The 22,221-nt window shown below is 35.3% G+C and overlaps 1 protein-coding gene across 1 annotated transcript in view; it reads left to right on the top strand.

Moving 5' to 3' along the window:
* The window catches only part of ZC3H12B (zinc finger CCCH-type containing 12B), a 661,885-nt gene that overhangs the window by 483,779 nt on the left and 155,885 nt on the right, over window positions 1-22,221 (top strand). Inside the window, exon 2 of the mRNA XM_067723920.1 lies at window positions 7,122-7,284. The gene's annotated coding sequence lies outside the window, so the exon portion shown is untranslated. The remainder of the gene's footprint in view (window positions 1-7,121; window positions 7,285-22,221) is intronic.

Below are 22,221 nucleotides of genomic sequence, written 5' to 3'. Positions count from 1 at the left end.
GCTATTGAGCCTGCACTCTAGAGTCCACGAGCTACAACTACTGAGCCTGCGTGCTGCAAGTACTGAAGGCCACATGCGTAGAATCCATGCTCAGCAACAAGAGAAGCCACTGAAATGAGAAGCCTGTGCACCACAACGAAGAGTAGCTCCTGCTTGCCGAAACTTGAGAAAGCCCATGCACAGCAATGAAGCCCCAATGCAGCCATAAATAAATAAATAAATAAATAAATAAATAAATAAATAAATAAATAAATAAATAAATGCCATACAGATATTCCTAAAAAATAAAATAAAATAAAATCTTGCTTTTTTTGATTACATTGATGGACCTGAAAGTTATTATGCCTAGTGAAATGTCAGAGAAATATATATACCATATGATTGCACTTATAGGTGAAATCTAAGAAAGAAAGCAAATGAAAAAGCATAACAAAACAGAAACAGACTCATAGATACAGAGAACAAACTGGTGATTGCCAGAGGGAATAGAAGTGGGAGGATGAGGGAAAAAGTTAGGGAGATTAAGAGGTGCCGACTTCCAGTTATAAAATAAATGTCACAGGGATGTAATGTACAGCATAGAGAATATAGTCAATAATATTGTAATAATTTGTATGATAGATGATAACTAGACAGATGGTGATTATTTTATAATGTAAAAAATATAGAATCACTATGTTGTACACCTGAAATTTACATAATATTGTAACTCAGTTATACTTCAATATAATGTGAAAAAATCTCACCAGCAATAAAGAAAAAAATTAAAATACAAATAAATAAACAAAAACATAAAGAATACTTTTTTCAAAAGTCTGGAGGACTCACTACTTGATTTCAAGGCTTACTATAAAGTTTCATTAAGCAGTCCAGTGAAAGTAAATCAATGGTGAAAGTGAGTCAATGGGACAGATTACAGAGTACAGAAATAGACATATATATATAGTCAATTGATTTTTTATAAAAATGCAAAGTCTATTTAAGGAAAGAAAGAATAATCTCTCAACACAAGTTGTTGGAATAATTGAACATCTATATGCAAAACAACAATAACAAAAACAAACTAGGGTTTCCCTGGTGGCACAGTGGTTGAGAGTCTGCCTGCCGATGCAGGGGAGGCAGGTTCGTGCCCCAGTCCGGAAAGATCCCACATGCTGCGGAGCGGCTAAGCCCGTGAGCCATGGCTGCTGGGCCTGTGCGTCCAGAGCTTGTGCTCTGCAGTGGGAGAGGCCACAGCAGTGAGAGGCTCGCATACTGCAAAAAAAAACTAAATAAAAGAACTTTGACACTTGACTCTTACTTCACACCATAAACAAAAATGTAAGATATAAAACTATAAGACTTTAACAAGAAAAATGAGGAGAAAATCTTTGATAAAATATTTGCGCTAAGGAAAGATTTCTTAATAATACCAGCAAAAGTTCGATTTATAAAAGAAAAAAATATTGATAAATTGAACTTTGTTAAAATTAAGAACTGCTCTTCAAAAGACACTGTGATGAGAAGACAAGGTACAGATTGACTGAAAATACTCACAAATAACTTATCTGGTAGGGAACTTGGGTATGACATATATAAAGAACTATCAAAACTCAATTATAAGGGGAATGACAGTTAATGAGTACTGGGTTTCATTTTGAAATGAATTTTTTTTGAAATTAGATAATGGTAACGGTTGTAACACTATGGATATATATACTAAAATCCACTGAATTTTATACTTTAAGTAGGTGAATTGTATGCTATGTGAATTATTTCTCAGCAAAACTGTTCTTTAAAAGCTCTGTATTTCAGGGCTTCCCTGGTGGCGCAGTGGTTGAGATTCCACCTGCCGATGCAAGGGATACGGGTTCGTGCCCCGGTCCGGGAGGATCCCGCATGACGCGGAGCGGCTGGGCCCGTGGGCCATGGCCACTGAGCCTACGCATCCGGAGCCTGTTCTCCACAACGGTAGAGGCCACAACAGTGAGAGGCCCGCGTACCGGAAAAAAAAAAAAAAGCTCTGTATTTCAATATTTCACATTCATTTATTATATATAAGAGCATTTTCTTATTGTTAATAAATCAGCATTTTTAAAAACTCTATGAAACTAAATATTGGATATAGTTCAAATATAAGAGTGTTTCATCATATTGAATGTAAATAAATATAAATTTATATGATATAAATGTTAAATACATTTATCAGCCTGATATAAATCATTAGCATATACTTTTAATGAAAACATGGCACTATTCAAAATGGGGAATATAGCCAATGTTTTATAATAACTGTAAATGGTAAATAACCCTTAAAATTATATAAAAAATTAAAATGAAACCAAAACAAGACAAACCAAAATGAGTTTTTAAATGTAATTAAATTAAAAATGACTGAATAGCTCACAGGAGTGTTGGGAATTTTGAATGAAATAATGTATAGGGGTTTCTAATAGAGTACTTTCTACTCAGTAAATGCTGGATTTTCTAAAACAAAATTTAAAAATATTACTATTCAAATATAAACTAAATACTGTGTAAAATAGAGACAAGTTAATCATAAATGAAAGCAAAGTAATATTTAATTTTTTTAGTATGTGCTATCTTAAGAAAAATCATGTTAGTCTTTTCATTGTTGAGTCAAGAATGTATTTCTGTGTTTATTTTCTCCAGTAGCAAAAATAAGCTCTTTTAGATTCTATACTGATTGTGTAATAGCAAGGATATATTTATAAGCAAACTCCAATTATTTCAAACTTGGCCCTTTATCCTGACTAATACCTGTGAATATCTTTTTGAACATATCTATTTTTGTAAACAAACAAAATGTTGTTTTGCTCACATATTTTTAGACGAATTTTCGTTTGCTTTTACTGTTACTATTATCATTTGATTTTATCATGTATAAATTAAAATATTAATGCATAGTTCCCATTATCTATGGTAATAGTTTTACATTCATAATTTTTTTCACTGGTTTGTAAAATCTTTGAACTAAAATATGATTTACTCTTGCCCTTAAAAAATAAATAGAAATAAAAGCTCACTAATAAAAAAATTGCTTACTTTATAAAAAGGGCAAAATATATGAAAAGACACTTCACCATAAAAGAAACAGTAGTTGCAAATAAGCACAGGAGTAGATGTTCAATATCATTAATCATGAGAGAAATACAAATTAAAACCACAATGAAATACTACTACATACCTATTAGAATGACTAAAAATTAAAAAAAAAAAAAAAGAAAACCTAACCTTGCCAAATGTTAGCAAGGATGCAGTGAAACTAGAAGTCATTCAGACACTGCTGGTGAGAATATAAATTGATACAACTACTTTGGGAAACAGTTTGGCGGCTTCTTAAACATAGAAGTACCATATAAACCAGTCATTCCACTCTTAGTTATTTAACCAAGAGAAATGGAAAACATGTCCACACAAAGATTTATAAACAAATATTCATACCAGCTTTATTTGCGAAACTGGAAAAAGCCCAAAGGTTCATCAACAGGTAAATGAATAAATAAATTCTAGTATATCCATACAGTAGAATAGTACTCAGCAGTGGTCTAGAAGGCAGAAGAAAAAATGTAGTAGGTGTCAGAAGACCTGTATTCCAGGTCTAGCTCTACCAGTGTGGAGTTTTATGAGATGGAATAAGTCATATAACATTTCAGGGCCTCAGTTTCCTCATTAGGTAATGGGATAAATAATATTTACCTTTTTTACTTAATATATTGGTTCTAAAACTCAAATGAGATAAATATATGGAATATTTGTATGACATTTTTATTCACCTTTAACTTCTTTTTGTGATTGAATCTATGAAAATATATTTTCTGAAATTTTCATTTTTTTCTTCTAATGTTTTACATATTAAAGAATGCTATAGCCTGAGTGCTCCTTTAAGTGCTAAGTAATAATTGTAATTTGACATTCTAGGAAAGTTGATTTGTGTTTGATAAGAGGTGGCAATTATATCGTCACAATGGTTTAATTTTTAGCAAATCAAAAATATTTATGCTCAGTCTTTTAATTCTATTGCTTGGATTCTGGACTCAAATAAGAGTTTTGGGGCACTAAAATATCCAGTCCATCTGTTACTCTTGCACAGCCAAACTCAAATAAGTTCTTCCAATTGGAGCATATCTTTTTAATGAGAAAATGTGATTACCACTTATACATGCAGTTTGGGCTCCAAAATTTTGCAGATTTCTTGTCTCTGTTTTGTTTATCAATATTTGTGTAAAAACAAAACAAACTGTACAAATCTAATTCCATTAAAGAAAATATGAAAAAGTAAGTCAATCATTGGACTACTTTATAGTCTTAATTTGGATCTGACTGGCTGTTATTGGCTTAACCTAAATTAATGATTTACTATATATGGACTGTGTATTGCAGTGATATATTCCTTGGTATATACTGAAATATATATATACATTAGATATGTATGTATATACATATGTAAGAATATATTTTCAAACAAGGGAAAGGGCATTTTTTTCTCATCAGGGGAAAAAATGGTTTCTGATTTATCAGCTGTACAAATGTGAATGATTCTTCTTTCCAAATGGCAGAAATAGGAAACAAGTTTACTGATTTGACTGCTTTTTCTAATAGAGACTTGTTTCTTTCTTACGGTGGTCATCTGTCCTAATATGTGGTCCTTTTACTTGCTCATGAAATTTAGAAAATTCTTGTGATTCTGTTGTGTATGTATTTGTTCTTTGTTATTTTTAGATCATATTTATTTTGGTTTGCTTTTTCTTTCTGTCTCCCTGTCTCCCTCCCAATGCCTCCCCCCACCTTCAGTCAGACCATTGTGAAGATTAGATTTCTGGGAAGCTAGCAAAGACTGACACACTTTCTTAACTCTCTTCACCACCTTCTGTACTCTAGCAAGATTTCACTCTGAGGGGGATATATAGTTAATACTCACCAACTGTGCTTCTTCTTACCCCACTACAAGGAAGCAGCTTAAACAGCCAAGTTGCAATATACTACTGCTCCTTTTAAGGACCGTGAGTTTCACAGGTGGCACTTAGAAATGTGCCACGTATCTCCTTCATCCTGGGCACACAGGAAGGTAGATGAGTAACAGCTCCTCTAAGACACATATCCACATTTGCATTATTGTGTGAATAATAATTAATAGCTGCCTCAAAATATTGCTTCCTATCCTGCTTGCCTATAAGATGACAGTCAACTCAAGGAAATAGCTGCTATTCAGTGATGAAGAGAAACAGAAAAGCTTGGAAGGTGGGGAAAATGCTTCCTTCCTTGAGGATTTTATAAGCTATTTAGCATATATTTGTGGAGCATCTATTATATGTGAGGCTCAGAACAGGAGATTTAGGAATAAATAAGAATCACCCTGTCCTCAAGAAGGTTAGCATAGCAGAATGAAAGTTACTGAGAACATCCTTCTTAGTGTCCTTCTGGACTCCAGAGGCAGATTGTGAGCCTTTTCTTGGCTGCCCACAAATGTAGTATTATTGAATCTCTAAATCACTAAAACTGTAAAATTAGAAGGGGTTTTCTCAGGAGCAGATGTGGGTAAACAAGTTTGACCCTTTCATCATGGTAGCTGTGACAACAAGGAGCTACACCTAACAACATATTTGCTGGTATGGCCAGCTCAGATGCCAGTGCCTCATGAGAATATATTTTCCCACAAATTGGTGGTGTCAGGTTGAGCAGTAACCCTGCAATCCTGATATATATATATATACGTGGGGTATCAACTCTAGAACAGCACCTCACTCTTGAACATATTTCACATCTCATAGAAGGTCCTGGACTTATTTGCATAAATCTACATGCCATTTTCTTGAAATTCATATATGTCTAAATGAACTGTGGGATATATTCTCTAATGGTTTCAGGTTAAATATTACCAGTTTCTCCTGTCTTGAATTTAAACTGATTTTTTTCACCTATCCAGTGTCATTGACTCAGGTGACTGAGTCAATGACTAATGACTGCATGATTATTCATGCAGTAAACAAAATTTCCAAGACATTCTAAATTCAAACATTATTTCCTAGTATCCTTCCAAACCATGACAGTGTCCCAGAAGTCCCAATATTTCAACATTAAAGTTATATCACCTGGATTGCCTCTGTAACCAAGAAGGAATACAAAATCCTCATTTATCAGATCTTATAGCCTGATTTGGAGTTTGAAAAATATAGTCATCACACTATTAATACTCAGGAAATGGGAAAATACCCAAAGCTAGGAAGTGAGGATGATAATAAGAATCTCCACAAACCTTTGTTAGACCATACTTTGTTCCTGGACCATGGTTGAATGCTCTAACTTCTAGATGGGAAGCCTGTTTTGAACTACTTAAAATTAGAAGTTGGTAATTGGTTATTAGTGGAATGATTTAGTATTTTAAATTTTTCAAAAAGATAATTCATTCATTTCTTTTGGAGTGAGGTAGAAGGAAATGGGTAGAAGGTTCAAAGCTAGTCTTATCCAAGTGTTTTTCTTGTTTCTGTCAACTTGATTAGCTGCATGTGTGACTTTTTAGTTAATTGGACCATGAGCCAAATGAAAGATAGAAAATCTCCTCAAGGTAGAAATTTTATACACTTCAAGTCATTAGGAAATTAATGTTTATTCTAAATTGTGGTCCTTTAAGATTTATGATCGTATTTTGTTTTGCAGGGAATATTAACAAGAGGAAATAGTCATACCGTATCTGCATATTGTACATAGGCTCTATCTGGAAACATTCTGCTACTCAATGAAAAGTCTAGATAAAGTAGTTTTTTTTAAAAATCACTGTTCATCTGTGTTTTTCTTTTTTTAAATATATGTGTGTGTGTACACATAATTCAGCTACTGTTTTTTTAAGACTGAGTCTTATCCACAGTCATGGCATAAGTTCTCTTACGCCTGTGGAAGATTCTGAGTGTCAATATATATAAGAGAGTAAAATAGTGCTATACCTCAGATTAGCACCATTATTGAAAAGAACTATCAACATTTAAGATCCAAATCTCTTGCTGCCCTGACTATAGTCCTGAATTTTAAATGGGTGAAATGTGTTTCAGAGGATAACTTATTGAGTTCTCACCATAGGTTTGCCTTCTGCTCATGTAATTCTATCGGAATCTCCCTTTCCTAAGGCTTTGGACTCGACATTCCTGCTTCAGCAACAGAGGACAAAAGCCATGTTGTAATGGATAAGCAACACAAGTAGGAAACACAGATGTGGACTACATGTTTCCAAAGAAGAGTTGAGCTTGCTGAAGATCTCTGTCAGATATTGGAAATGTATGATGTTAAGAGGTGAGTACTTTGGTGGTTATTGTTTTTGAGGCGAGTGTGTTTGTGTGTGTTTGTGTGTGTTTGAAAAACTATAGTGAGAATATTATTGTGATCTGTATAGTATAAAAATCTGAGGCTACTTTTTTTTTTTTTTTGCGGTATGCGGGCCTCTCACCGTTGTGGCCTCTCCCATTGCGGTGCACAGGCTCCGGACGCACAGGCTCAGCAGCCATGGCTCACGGGCCCAGCCGCTCTGTGGTATGTGGTATCTTCCCAGACCGGGGCACGAACCCGTGTCCCCTGCATCAGCAGGCAGACTCTCAACCACTGCGCCACCAGGGAAGCCCTGAGGCTACTTTTTTAAGAAAGTTAAGCTTTCTTTCAGAAATGTTGAGCTATCAAAGCAGTAGTGAAAATCTGAAGAACACAGCTAATAAGATTATCTTCTCAGGTTGAAAAAAACGTAAGCTTTTGTAATGGGAAATCACCATATGAGGGAGTGAGAGTAAAGAAACTATCATTTATTGAGCTTTACTAATCAAGTACCAAGAGGTTTCCATGTGTTATCCCATTTAATCCTCATAACAATCTTATGATGTACATACTGTTACTATCTCTATTTTACACATAAAAAAGTCTTGAACAGATTATTTGACTTTCCTAAGGTCGTATACCTATTAAGCTCAGGGTTGTGGTTAGACCAGGTCTCTCTGACTTCTAACACTGTATTTAGAGAGGAATAAATGTCTAAGAGGAAACTATCCCTATATCATTTCATGGTTTTCTCATGAAGAATTGTACCTCTACTTAAATTTAGTTTTCCAAGGGAAGTTTTTCACATAGTATATTCAGAAAATGCTTCAGCAACCCCAGTATATGCAACTGAAGAAAAACCAGCACTACCAAAAGAAGCAACCATTCTCATTAATGGAACAGATTTGGTTGTGATTTTTTTCCTATTTTCTTCTGCATTATTTCCATATATTATGTAAATAAAAAACAAATTTTCCAGAACAGGTATATCCTTTGTATCTGGAGAAATCAAACCTTCCATTTTGAGATCTGTTTAATTTATTTAGCTAAAGCAACAATGCAGTTTGTTCTGAACTTTTTATTGTATTTATTTACTTTTTATACAACAGGTTCTTATTAGTTATCTATTTTACACACATTAGTGTATATATATCAAACCCAATCTCCCAATTCATCCCACCACCACCACCACCACCTCCGCTTTCCCCCCTTGGTGTCCATATGCTTGTTCTCTACATCTGTGTCTCTATTTCTGCCTTGCAAACCAGTCCATCTGTAACATTTTTCTAGATTCAACATATATGCATTAATACATGATATTTTTCTCTTTCTGACTTACTTCACTCTGTATGACAGTCTCTAGGTCCATCCACATCTAAACAAATGACCTAATTTAATTCTTTTTTATGGCTGAGTAATATTCCATTGTATATATGTACCACATCTTCTCTATCCATTCATCTGTCGATGGGTTTTTAGGTTGCTTCCATCATCTGGTTATCGTAAATAGTGCTGCAAAGAATATGGGGTGCATGTGTCTTTTTGAATTATGGTTTTCTCTGGGTATATGCCCAGTAGGGGGATTGCTGGGTCATACGGCAATTCTATTCTTAGTTTTTTAAGGAACCTCCATACTGTTCTCCATAGTGGCTGTATCAATTTACATTCTCACCATTGCAAGAGGGTTCCCCTTTCTCCAGACCTTCTCCAGCGTTTGCAGTTTGTAGATTTCTGATGATGCCAATTCTAACTAGTGTGAGGTGAAACCTCACTGTAGTTTTGATTTGCATTTCTATAATAACTAGTGATGTTGAGCAGCCTTTCATGTGCCTCTTAGCCATCTGTATGTCTTCTTTGGAGAAATGTCTACTTAGGTCTACTGCCCATTTTTGTTTGGGTTGTTTCTTTTTTTAATATTGAGCTGCGTGAGTTGTTTGCGTATTTTGGAGATTAAAACTTTGTCCGTTGATTCTTTTGCAAATATTTTCTCCCATTCTGAAGGTTGTCTTTTCATCTTGTTTATAGTTTCCTTTGCTGTGCAAAAGATTTTTAGTTTCATTAGGTCCCATTTGTTTACTTTTGTTTTTATATCAATTACTTTAGGAGGTGGGTTAAAAAGATCATCCTGCCCAGAGATAAACCCATGCACATATGGTCACCTCATTTTTGATAAATGAGGCAAGATTATACAGTGGAGAAAAGAAAGCTTCTTCAATAAGTGGTGCTGGGAAAACAGGACAGCTACATGTAAAAGAATGAAATTGGAACACTCCCTAACACCATACACAAAAATAAACTTAAAATGGATTAAAGACCTAAATGTAAGGCCAGACACAATACAACTCTTAGAGGAAAACATAGGCAGAACACTCTATGACATACATCAAAGCAAGATCCTTTTTGACTACCGCCTAGAGAAATGGAGATAAAAGCAAAAGTAAACAAATAGCACTTAATGAAACTTAAAAGATTTGCACAGCAAAGGTAACCATAAACAGGATGAAAAGACAACCCTCAGAATGGGAGAAAATATTTGCAAATGAAGCAACTGACAAGGGATTAATCTCCAAAATTTACAAGCAGTTAATGCAGCTCAATATCAAAAGAACAAACAACCCAATCCAAAAATGGGCAGAAGACAGAAATAGACATTTCTCCAAAGAAGATATACAGAATGCCAACAGACGAAAGGAAGCTCAACACTACTAGTAATTAGAGAAATTCAAATCAAAACTACAATGAGGTATCACCTCACACCACTCAGAATGGCCAACATCAAAAAATCTACAAACAATAAGTGCTTGAGAGGGTGTGGAGAAAAAGGAACCCTCTTGCACTGTTCACGGGAATGTAAATTGATACAGTCACTATGGAGAAGAGGAGGGAGATTCCTCAGAAAACTAAAAATAGAACTCCAATATGACCCAGCAATCCCACTGCTAGGCATATACCCTGAGAAAACCATAAATCAAAAAGAGTCATGTAAGACAATGTTCATTGCAGCACTATTTACAATAGCCAGGAAATGAGTGTCCATTGACAGATGAATGGATAAAGAAGATGTGCCACATATATACAATGGAATATTACTCAGCCATATAAAGAAACGAGCTTGAGTTATTTGTAGTGAGGTGGATGGACCTAGAGATTATCATACAGAGTGAAGTAAGTCAGAAAGAGAAAAACAAATACCGTATGCTAACATATATATGTGCAATCTAAAAAATAAAGTTCTGAAGAACCTAAGGTCAGGACAGGAATAAAGATGCACACATAGGGAATGGACTTGAGGACATGGGGAGGGGGAATGGTAAGTTGGGATGAAGTGAGAGAGTGGCATGGGCTTAAATATACTACCAAATATAAAATAGGTAGATAGTGGGAAGCAGCCACATAGCACAGGGAGATCAGCTCAGTGCTTTGTGACCACCTAGAGGAGTGGGATGGGGGTGTGGGAGTGAGACGCAAGAGGGAGGAGATATGGGGGTATATGTATATGTATAGCTGATTCACTTTGTTATAAAGCAGAAAGTAACACACCATTGTAAAGCAGTTATACTCCAATAAAGATGTTTAAAAAAATAAGATCTTGCTGTGATTTATGTCAAAGAGTGTTCTTCCTATGTTTTCCTCTAAGAGTTGTATAGTGTCTGGCCTTACATTTAGGTCTTTAATCCATTTTGAGTTTATTTTTGTGTATGGTGTTTGGAAGTGTTCTAATTTCATTCTTTTACATGTAGCTGGCCAGTTTTCCCAGCACCACTTACTGAAGAGACTGTCTTTTTTCCATTGTATATACTGGCCTCCTTTGTCAAAGATTAGTTGACCATAGGTGTATGGGTTTATCTCTAGGCTTTCTATCCTGTTCTGTTGATCTATATTTCTGTTTTTGTGCCAGTATGATACTGTCCTGTTTACTGTAGCTTTGTAGTATAGTGTGAAGTCAGGGAGTCTGATTCCTCCAGCTCCAATTTTACTCTCAGGATTGCTTTGGATATTTGGGTCTTCTGTGTCTCCATACAAATCTTAAGATTTTTTTGTTCTAGTTTTGTAAGAAATGCCATTGGTAATTTTACAGCGATTCCATTGAATATGTAGATTGCTTTGTGCAGTATAGTCATTTTCACAATATTGATTCTTCCAGTCCAGGAACATGGTATATCTCTCTATCTGTTTGTGTCATATTTGATTTCTTTCATCAGTGCTTTTAATTTTCTGAGTACAGGTAATTTACGTCCTTAGGTAGGTTTATTTGCAGATATTTTATTCTTTTTGTTGCAATGGTGAAAGGGATTGTTTCCTTAATTTCTCTTTCTGATATAACACTGTTAGTGTATACAAATGCAAGTGATTTCTGTGCTTTAATTTTGTATCCTGAAACTTTACCAAATTCTTTGATTAGCTCTAGTTGTTTTCTGGGGGTATCTTTAGGATTATCTATGTATGGTATCATGCCATCTGCAAACAGTGACAGATTTACTTCTTCTTTTCTTTTATTTTTTTTTCTGAATGCACATTTTTAATGTACATGTATATTCATTGTGGCGTTACTTTTTAAATTATTATTCAAAGAGAAAGTCACAAAACTTATAATCATCCTCATCAGTTCACTCAGTCCCATTTAATTAATTTTTTTTTCATCTTGATCTTTTGTTAGCACTTTTATGAATTCATCAGTTTTCCATTAGAGTTTTGAAAATGTTTATTCATTCAGTTCAGCAGTATAGTCAGTTAACGGAAACCTGTGCTTGTCAGAGTCTTTTCCATGAATTCCTTGAAGATGAAAACTTTTTATGGGAACATTTTTTCAGAAGCATCAGAGTATACCCACATCTGTCTGTAAATGACAAAAGACTTAAAAATGACCATGGTTAAAGATTTGATGAAAGTTCATAATAATGCAATTGACAAGGAAATTTAGTTATTTCTGAGATATACATTTTAAAATAATAAGTAGAATTATGACTTATAACATTATACAACAACATATAAGATTTTTAGGAACTTCATGTAATGTCTAAAACACTTATATTAACATATTTCCATACAAATAACCCAAAGAAAGTTTAATATTAGGGTTTTTTTAAATTTTACTTTGTTTTTTTATACAGCAGGTTCTTTTTAGTCATTAATTTTACACACATCAGTGTACACATGTCAATCCCAATCACCCAATTCATCACATCACCATCCCCACGCCTCGATGGCTTTCCCCCCTTGGTGTCCATATGTTTGTTCTCTACATCTGTGTCTCAACTTCTGCCCTGCAAACTGGTTCATCTGTACCATTTTTCTAGGTTCCACATACATGCGATAATTTACGATATTTGTTTTTCTCTTTCTGACTTACTTCACTCTGTATGACAGTCTCTAGGTCCATCCACGTCTCAACAAATGACCCAGTTTCGTTCCTTTTTATGGCTGAGTAATATTCCATTGTATATATGTACCACAACTTCTTTATCCTTTCATCTTTCTATGTGCATTTATGTTGCTTCCATGACCGGGCTATTGTAAATAGTGTATATGAATATGAATATTGAGTAATGAATATTGAGGTGCATGTGTCTTTTGAATTATGGTTTTTCCTGGGTATTTGTCCAGTAGTGGGATTGCTGGATCATATGGTAACTCTATTTTTAGTTTTTTAAGGAACCTCCATATTGTTATCCATAGTGGCTGTATCAATTTACATTCCCACCAACAGTGCAAGAGGGCTCTCTTTTCTCCACGCCCTCTTCAGCATTTGTTGTTTGTAGATTTTCTGATGATACCCATTCTAACTGCTGTGAGGTGATACAATATTGTATTTTTGATTTACATTTCTCTGATAATCAGTGATGATGAGCAGCTTTTCATGTGCTTTTTGGCCATCTGTATGTCTTCTTTGGAGAAATGTCTATTTAGGTCTTCTGCTTATTTTAGGATTGGGTTGTTTGTTTCTTTAATATTGAGCTGCATGAGCTCTTTATATATTTTGCAGATTAATCCTTTGTCCATTGATTCATTTGCAAATATTTTTTCTCCCATCCTGAGGGTTGTCTTTTTGTCTTGTTTATAGTTTCCTTTGCTGTGCAAAAGCTTTGAAGTTTCATTATGTCCCATTTGTTTATTTTTGTTTTTATTTCCATTACTCTAGGAGGTGGATCAAAAAAGATCTTGCTGTGATTTATGTCAAAGAGTGTTCTTCCTATGTTTTCTTCTAAGAGTTTTATAGTGTCCGGTCTTACATTTAGGTCTCAAATCCATTTTGAGTTTATTTTTGTGTGTGGTGTCAGGGAGTGTTCTAATTTCATTCTTTTACATGTAGCTGTCCAGTTTTCCCAGCACCACTTATTGAAAAGTCTGTCTTTTCTGCATTGTATATCCTTGCCTCCTTTGTCATAGATTAGTTGACCATAGGTGTGTGGGTTTATCTCTGGGCTTTCTATCTTGTTCCATTGATCTATGTTTCTGTTTCTGTGCCAGTACCATATTGTCTCGATTACTGTAGCTTTGTAGTATAGTCTGAAGTCAGGAAGTCTGATTCCTCCACCTCCGTTTTTATCCCTCAAGACTGTTTTGGCTATTCAGGGTATTTTTTGTCTCAATACAAATGTTAAGATTTTTTGTTCTACTTCTGTAAAAAATGCATTGGTAATTTGATACGGATTCCATTGAATCTGTAGATTGCTTTGGATAGTATAGTCATTTTCACAATGTTGATTCTTCCCATCCAGGAACATGGTATATCTCTCCATCTGTTGATATCATCTTTAATTTCTTTCATCAGTGTCTTATAGTTTTCTGCATACAAGTCTTTTGTCTCCCTAGGTAGGTTTATTCCTAGGTATTTTATTGTTTTTCTTGCAATGGTAAATGAGAGTGTTTCCTTAATTTCTCTTTCAGATTTTTCATAATTAGTGTATAGGAATGCAAGAGATTTCTGTGCATTAATTTTGTACCCTGCAACTTTACCAAATTCATTGATTAGCTCTAGTAGTTTTCTGGTGGCATTTTTGGGATTCTCTATGTATAGTATCATGTCATCTGGAAACAGTGACCGTTTTACTTCTTCTTACCCAATTTGTATTCCTTTTTTTTCTTTTTCTTCTCTGATTGCCATAGCTAGGACTTCTAAAACTATGTTGAATAATAGTGGTGAGAGTGGACATTCTTGTCTTCTTCCTGATCTTAGAGGAAATGCTTTCAGTTTTTCACCATTCAGAATGATTTTTGCTGTGGGTTTTGTCATATATGACCTTTATTATGTTGAGGTATGTTCCTTCTATGCCCACTTTCTGGAAAGTTTTTATCATAAATCGGTGTTGAATTTGGTCAAAAGCTTTTTCTGCATCTATTGAAAGGATCACATGGTTTTTATTCTGCAATTTGTTAATATGTTGTATCACATTGTTTGATTTGCATATATTGAAGAATCCTTGCATCCCTGGGGTAAATCCCACTTGATCATGGTGTATGATCCTTTTAATGTGTGGTGGGATTCTGTTTCCTAGTATTTTGTTGAGGATTTTTCCATCTATATTCATCAGTGATATTGGTCTGTAATTTTCCTTTTTTGTAGTACCTTTGTCTGGTTTTGATGTCAGGGTGATGGTGGCCACATAGAATGAGTTTAGGAGTGATCATTCCTCTGCAAAGTTTTGGAAGAGTTTGAGAATGATGGGTGTTAGCTCCTCTCTAAATGTTTGATAGAATTCACCTGTGATGCCTTCTGGTCCTGGACTTTTGTTTGCTGGAATAATTTTAATCACAGTTTCAATTTCATTACTTGTGTTTGGTCTGTTCATATTTTCTATTTCTTCCTGGTTCACTCTTGGAAGGTTATACCTTTCTATGAATTTGTCCATTTCTTCCAGGTTGTCCATTTTTTTGGCATAGTGTTGCTTATAGTAATCTCTTAGGATGCTTTGTATTCCTGTGGTGTCTCTTGTCACTTCTCTGTTTTCATTTCTACTTTTATTCATTTGAGCCCTCTGCCTCTTTTTCTTGATGTCTGGCTAATGGTTTATCAATTTTGTTTATCTTCTCAAAGAACCAGCTTTTAGTTTTATTGATCTTTGCTATTGTTTTCTCTGTTTCTATTTCAGTTATTCCTGCTCTGGTCTGTATGATTTCTTTCCTTCTGCTAACTTTGGGTTTTGTTTGTTCTGCATTCTCTAGTTCCTTTAGGTGTAAGGTTAGATTCTTTATTTGAGATTTTTCTTGTTTCTTTTGGTAGGCTTCTATAGCTATAAACTTCCCTCTTACAGCTTCTTTTGCTGCATCCCATAGGTTTTGGATCACTGAGTTTTCATTGTCACTTGTCTCTAGGTATTTTTTTGATTTTCTCTTTGATTTCTTTTGTGATCTCTTGGTTATTTAGTAACGTATTGTTTAGCCTCCATGTGTTTGTGTTTTTTACGTTTTTTTCCCTGTAATTCATTTCTAATCTCATTGCATTATGGTCAGAAAAGGTGCTTGATATGATTTCAATTTTCTTAAATTTACTGAGGCTTGCTTTGTGACCCAAGATGTGATCTATCCTGGAGAATGTTCCATGCGCACTTGAGAAGAAAGTGTAATCTGCCCTTTTCAGATGGAATGTCCTATAAATATCAATTAAATCTATCTGATCTATTGTGTCATTTAAAGCTTCTGTGTCCTTATTTATTTTCATTTTGGATGATCTGTCCGTAGTGTAATGAGGTGGTAAAGTCCCCCACTATTATCGTGTTACTGTCGACTTCCTCTTTTATAGCTGTTAGCAGTTGCTTTATGTACTGAGGTGCTCCTATGTTGGCTGCATATATATTTATAATTGTTATATCTTCTTTTGGATTGATCCCCTGATCATTATGTAGAGTCCTTCCTTGTCTCTTGTAATAGTCATTATTTTAAAGTCTATTTTATGTGATATGAGTATTGCTACTCCAGCTTTCTTTTGATCTCCACTTGCATGGAATATTTTTTTCCATCCCCTCGCTTTCAGTCTGTATGTGTCCCTAGGTCTGAAGTTGGTCTCTTGTAGACAGCATATATATGTGTCTTGTTTTTTGTAGCCATTTAGCAAGCCTATGTCTTTTGGTTGGAGCATTTAACCCATTCACATTTAATGTAATTATTGATATGTATGTTCCTATGACCATTTTCTTATTTGGTTTTTTTTTTAAGATCCTTTTTTCCCTTGTGTTTCTCACTTAGAGGAGCTCCTTTAGCATTTGTTGTAGAGCTGTTTTTGTGGTGCTGGATTCTCTTAGCTTTTGCTTGTCTGTAAAGGTTTTGATTTCTCCATTGAATCTGAATGATATCCTTGCTGGGTAGAGTAATCTTGTTTGTAGGTTCTTTCTTTTCATCACTTTAAATATACCATGCCGCTCCTTTCTGGCTGTAGAGTTTCTGCTGAGAATTCAGCTGTTAACCTTATGGGAGTTCCCTTGTATGTTATTTGTCATTTTTCCCTTGCTGCTTTCAATAAATTTTCTTTGTCTTTAATTTTTGCCATTTTGATTACTATGTTTCTCAGCCTGTTTCTCCTTGGGTTTATCCTGTATGGGACTCTCTGTGCTTCCTGGACTTGGGTGGTTATTTCCTTTCCCATGTTAGGGAAGTTTTTGACTATAATCTCTGCAAATATTTTCTCTGGTCCTTTCTCTCTCTCTTCTCCTTCTGGGACCCGTATAATGTGAATGTTGTTTGGGTTTAATGGTGTCCCAGATGTCTCTTAGGCTGTCTTCATTTCTTCTCATTCTTTCTTCTTTATTCTGTTCTACAGCAGTGAATTCTTCTGTCTTCCAGGTCAGTTATCCTTTCTTCTGCCTCATTTATTCTGCTATTGATTCCTTCTAGTGTAGTTTTCATTTCAGTTATTGTTTTGTTCCTCTCTGTTTGTTTGTTCTTTAACTTTTCTATGTGTTTTTTCTTTAATTCTTCTAGGTCTTTGTTAAACATTTCTTACATCTTCTTGATCTTTGCCTCCATTCTTTTTCTGATGTCCTGGACCATCTTCACTATCATTATTCTGAATTCTTTTTCTGGAAGGTTACCTATCTCCACTTTGTTTAGTTGTTTTTCTGGAGTTTTTTCTTGTTCATCTCATACATAGTGCTCTGCCTTTTCATTTTGTCTATCTTTCTGTGAATGTGGTTTTCATTCCACAGTCTGCAGGATTGTAGTTCTTCTTGTTTCTGCTGTCTGCTCTCTGGTGGATGAGGTTATCTAAGAGGGCTGTGCAAGCTTCCTGATGGGAGGGACTGGTGGTGGGTATAGCTGGGTATTGCTCTGGTGGGCTGACCTCAGTAAAACTTTAATCCCCTTGCCTGATGATGGGAGGGGCTGAGTTCCCTCCCTGTTTATTGTTTCACCTGAGCCATCCCAGCACTGGGGCCTCTAGGCTCTTTGGTGGGCTAATGGCAGACTCTGGGAGGGCTCACACCAAGGAGTACTTCCAGAACTTCTGTCGTCATTGTCCTTGTCCCCGTGGTAAACCACAGCCACCCCACATCTCTGCAGAAGACCCTCCAACACTAGAAGATAGGTCTGGTTCAGTCTTCTATTGAGTCACTTCTCCTTTACCCTGGGTCCTGATAGGCACACTACTTTGTGTGTGCCCTTCAAGAATGGAGTCTCTGTTTTCCCCAGTCCTGTCAGTTTCCTGCAGTCAAATCCCATTGGCCCTCACATTCTGATTATCTGGAAATTCCTCCTCCCACTGCCAGACCCCCAGCTTGGGAAGCCTGATGTGGGGATCAGAATCTTCACTCCAGTGGGTGGACTTCTGTGGTATAATTGTTCTCCAATTTGTGAGTCACCAACCCAGTGGTTATGAGATTTGATTTTATGGTGATTGCACCCCTCCTACCACCTCATTGTGGCTCCTCCTTTGTCTTTGGATGTGGGGTATATTTTTTGGTGAGTTCCAGTGTCTTCCTCTTGATGATTGTTCAACAGTTAGTTGTGATTTCAGTGGTCTCGCAAGAGGGAGAGATAGCATGTCCTTCTACTCTGCCATCTTGACCCAGTCTCCTGCAGTTTGTTCTGACTGGTTCTAGACTCATGTCACATACTTTTGGACACTTGATTAGTCTAATGAATTTAAGCCTTTTTTATTTTTATAATTTAGAAATGTTCATGTAGTTTCAAAAGAAGTTGGAAATATTTGTCTATTTTAAGTTACAGTCTTTAGAACTTCTTATGCATGGTATTCATTAACTTTTAATTACATCCTTAATAATATTTTTCAGAATTCATTAAGTATGCCAAAATTACAGCAACTGTGGTGTATGGGCAAGATCCTTTGATTTGAAGACAGACAATCTGAATTGAAATCTCAGTTTTGCCTCTTATTTACCATGTAAATTTGGATAATTCATTTAATCTATGTGAGCTTCAATTTTCTCATCTGTAATATGGGGATAATAATCCCTACCTCATGCAGTTGTTATGAGAATAATTTGAGGTAATAAATGTGAACATACTTTGTAGATAATAAAATTCTATCACAATGTCAGGGGAAAGGGAATCAAATGAACACTAATGGAACACTTACCATTGTGTTAGTTGGTAACTTTTTTCTCTTTGTTGCTCCCAGAAAGGCCAAGACCTGCATATCCCTGAGAAAGAGTAGCATGCCTCACAGTTGGATCACATTTCTTGACTTTCCTACCTATTGATCCAGGATCTATGCAGTAGTTGCCAAGATACTGGCAGGAAGATTAAAAAATGTATGGAAGAATTGACTGCTAAGTTATTTTCTTCATGTAAAGTGATCTTGCCTCAAGGAGAATCCTGCTTAACAATGCATATCAATATCTTGATTCAGGGCAATAAAGGGAAATTTGGGGATGGACAGTAGTTTCATAACAAAACCTAAAAAGACCAATCCAGTGAGGCATTTTAGTAGAGTAGGAAAGGCACTGGGCTGGAAGAAAGGAGATCAGATTTCCAATCTTGGTTTCACTACTGACTAATTGCATAACCTAAGGCAAGTCCCTTTTCCCTCTTGGCCTCAAAGCTCCCCTCTATACAGTGAAGTGAGATGGACCAGATTAGCTCCAAGGTGTATTTCAACACTGACATTCTCTGGTCCTGTTTTTAATTATAATAAAAATATTCAAACTGTATACATTTTAGGATGCCATTTTACACCTCAAAAGGAAAAGAACAATTACACAAATTATTTCTGCATTGTGTTATAATAAACATTCAATTACATTAGCAGCTTTATTGGGTTATAATTAATGTAAACCTTTACATTTTTAAAGTATTTTAAGATCTAGCATCTTATTTGAGCCTCAGGATAATGTCATTTCATCAACTATCTTCACATAATAAATTTAGAAACTGAGACTCAAAGGTTTGCATAAAGTCACATAGCCATTATATGATAGAGCCAGAAATCTAACTCTGGTCTGTCTCTAAGCCTAATGTTTTTTTCTACTACACAAAGCTGCATGGGTGATTTTATCTAGGCTTTGAATAAGTGGAACTCAGCTAGAAAATGAATTTAAAGAAATAGTTACAGTTTTATATACAGTAAAAATAAAGAATAAAAATTTTAAATATTCTAAAAATATTCACATTTGAGACTGAAGCTGCTAACCACATTCAAGCACTTTATGATCATTGGGAGAAAATGTCTATTTAAATATAATATTTGGAGCTTTCACCCTTACATGTGCAACAGAAAGAGAAAGAATAAAGAATGGTATATAAGAAGATATCCATTTATTTAAGGATCATCTATCACATTCACTGTGTTAGTATAAACCTTTGTGGCAACTACTGTACTCCCTACTTTTATTTTCCCATGCTTCTTCCATTAGCCCCTCCCCAATAAATATAATTGCAGGCTTTAAGGAGTTTAAAGTGAGTTATCTTTGTCAATGAATAGAGTGGCTGCTTATTATTGGTGTCATAGCAACAACAAAAGCCACCAATAGACAGTTTATGTTATAGGGAGGAAAAATATTTCCTGTAAACTTCTAGGTTTTCTTTATTGTCTAGTAATTAAACTGATATGACAGATTAACAGGAGAAAAATAAATTTAATTAAATATGTATGGGAGTCCCATAAAAATATAGGACTGAAGGGCAAGTCTGGCAGTAGAAGCTTATACACCATCTAGAGCTAAGGAATGGGACAGGGGCCTGGTGTTTCAAAGGGTAGGAGGGTAAGTCACAGGACAGTAAGAAGAGCAGATGTTTGGTTATTAGATACTTGCCCTGATGTACAGATAGGTCATTCAGATAAAAGTTACCTCTGGTAACAGCTGTTTCTCTGAGCCCGGCCCCCTATCTAAATTATTTTAGGTAGTTAAGGAAGAGGTAAAAGTTTTTCTTAAGTCAGATGGGTCTTGATTGCCTTCAGCTCAAAATAATCCACATGCCAAACTGGCATAATTTGGGGTCATGTATTCTGCTCCTGTTCAGTGTCTAAAATCATTATTAATAATGATTTCAGAAAATGTGTAGTTTCTCTAGATCCTATGCATTAAAATTAAAGAGACTCAGTTTATCTGATGAGTAAATGTGGAAGCCATTAACCTGCTAATTAGCATATTAAAGTTTTAATCAGATCCAGCAAAAGAGATTTAGGTATATTAGAGTCAAAGACACTGGAAAATGAGCCTATATGTGTTATGAAGTAGCCTACTGTTCTGCAAACGTGCATTCCAAAACTTTCTAGTCCATGGGAAGGTAGGTTTTAAATATTTACTATTAACCTAATTCTGTTGGGGAAGTAACAGATGTATAAGATATAAGCACTGCTGTTCTGGGGCTTATAGCCTGATAGGGGACATGGAAAGATACTTTACATGCATTATTTTATTTGCTAAGCAAAGCTAGCTTGTGAGGTAAGGATTGTTTTCCTTATTTTACAGATAGAGGGACTCAGATTCAGAGTACTTAGGCAACTTGCTCAAAGTCACACAACTAGTATGTGGCAAGGTAAGTATTCAAGCCCATTGGTTGCAAAATTTATACATTTCTTTGTACAACACACAGGACAAGACAAAGAACAAATAACACTATAGTAGCAAAATGCATAGAACATACTTTAAGTACAATAGGAATTTAGAGAATTATGATATGAATTCAAGTTGGATCTTAATCAGTCCATGTTTTCTGCGCAGAAGATATATGCCAAAGATGGGTCTTGTAGATTGTCTAATTAGAGAAAACAGAATGAATAACCCTCTCTCTGAGTCTATTTCTTCATTTGTAAAACAGGGATGATGCCATCCACCCCATAGTACCATTGCTAAGGTTGAATAAGGTAGCACATGAAGAGCATTTAGCAAATTACAAAGCATTAAGCAATGCAAACTGTTACTATTACTTGCTAAAGTGTGAAAGTGTAAATGTATGTGATGTGTGTATATAGAGCTGACAGTGAGGACACTGTTTTAAGGATGGACAACTCTCCCAATACCAATTCAGAGAATTATAAAATCTTGGGGTAGGGAGGGACTTCAAAAGTCATCAGATCTAACTCCTGTGTTTGTTAAAAAGAATCGTGGAAAAGAAAAATGTCTGGTATCTCTTAAGGGAACTTATCTGTATAATGGTATAGTCATTTTCCTCCCAAATTCTGTTAATTTTAAACAATAGTGTTGCAGACTTTTTCATCAATATTATGTTTACTTGAATTCACCTTTTTATTTTATTTTAAATATTTTAATAATTTCATTTATTTTTTGTTTGTTTATTTATTTATTTTGGCTGCACCGGGGCTTAGTTGCAGCACACAGGATTTTTGTTGTGGCGTGGGGGATTTTTAGTTGTGGCCTGTGGGCTCCTTTAGTTGTGTCATGCAGGCTCTTAGTTGCAGCATGCGGGTTCTAGTTCCCTGACTAGGGATTGAACCTGGGTCCCCTGCATTGCGAGCATGGAGTATTAACCACAGGATCACCAGGAAAGTCCCAAAGATTTTAATAATGTTGA

The sequence above is a fragment of the Pseudorca crassidens genome, chromosome X (assembly GCF_039906515.1).
Source record: "Pseudorca crassidens isolate mPseCra1 chromosome X, mPseCra1.hap1, whole genome shotgun sequence".
NCBI lineage: Eukaryota > Metazoa > Chordata > Mammalia > Artiodactyla > Delphinidae > Pseudorca > Pseudorca crassidens.
Note: the sequence above shows the minus strand (reverse complement) of the source record. Positions and strands in the feature narration are given on the sequence as shown.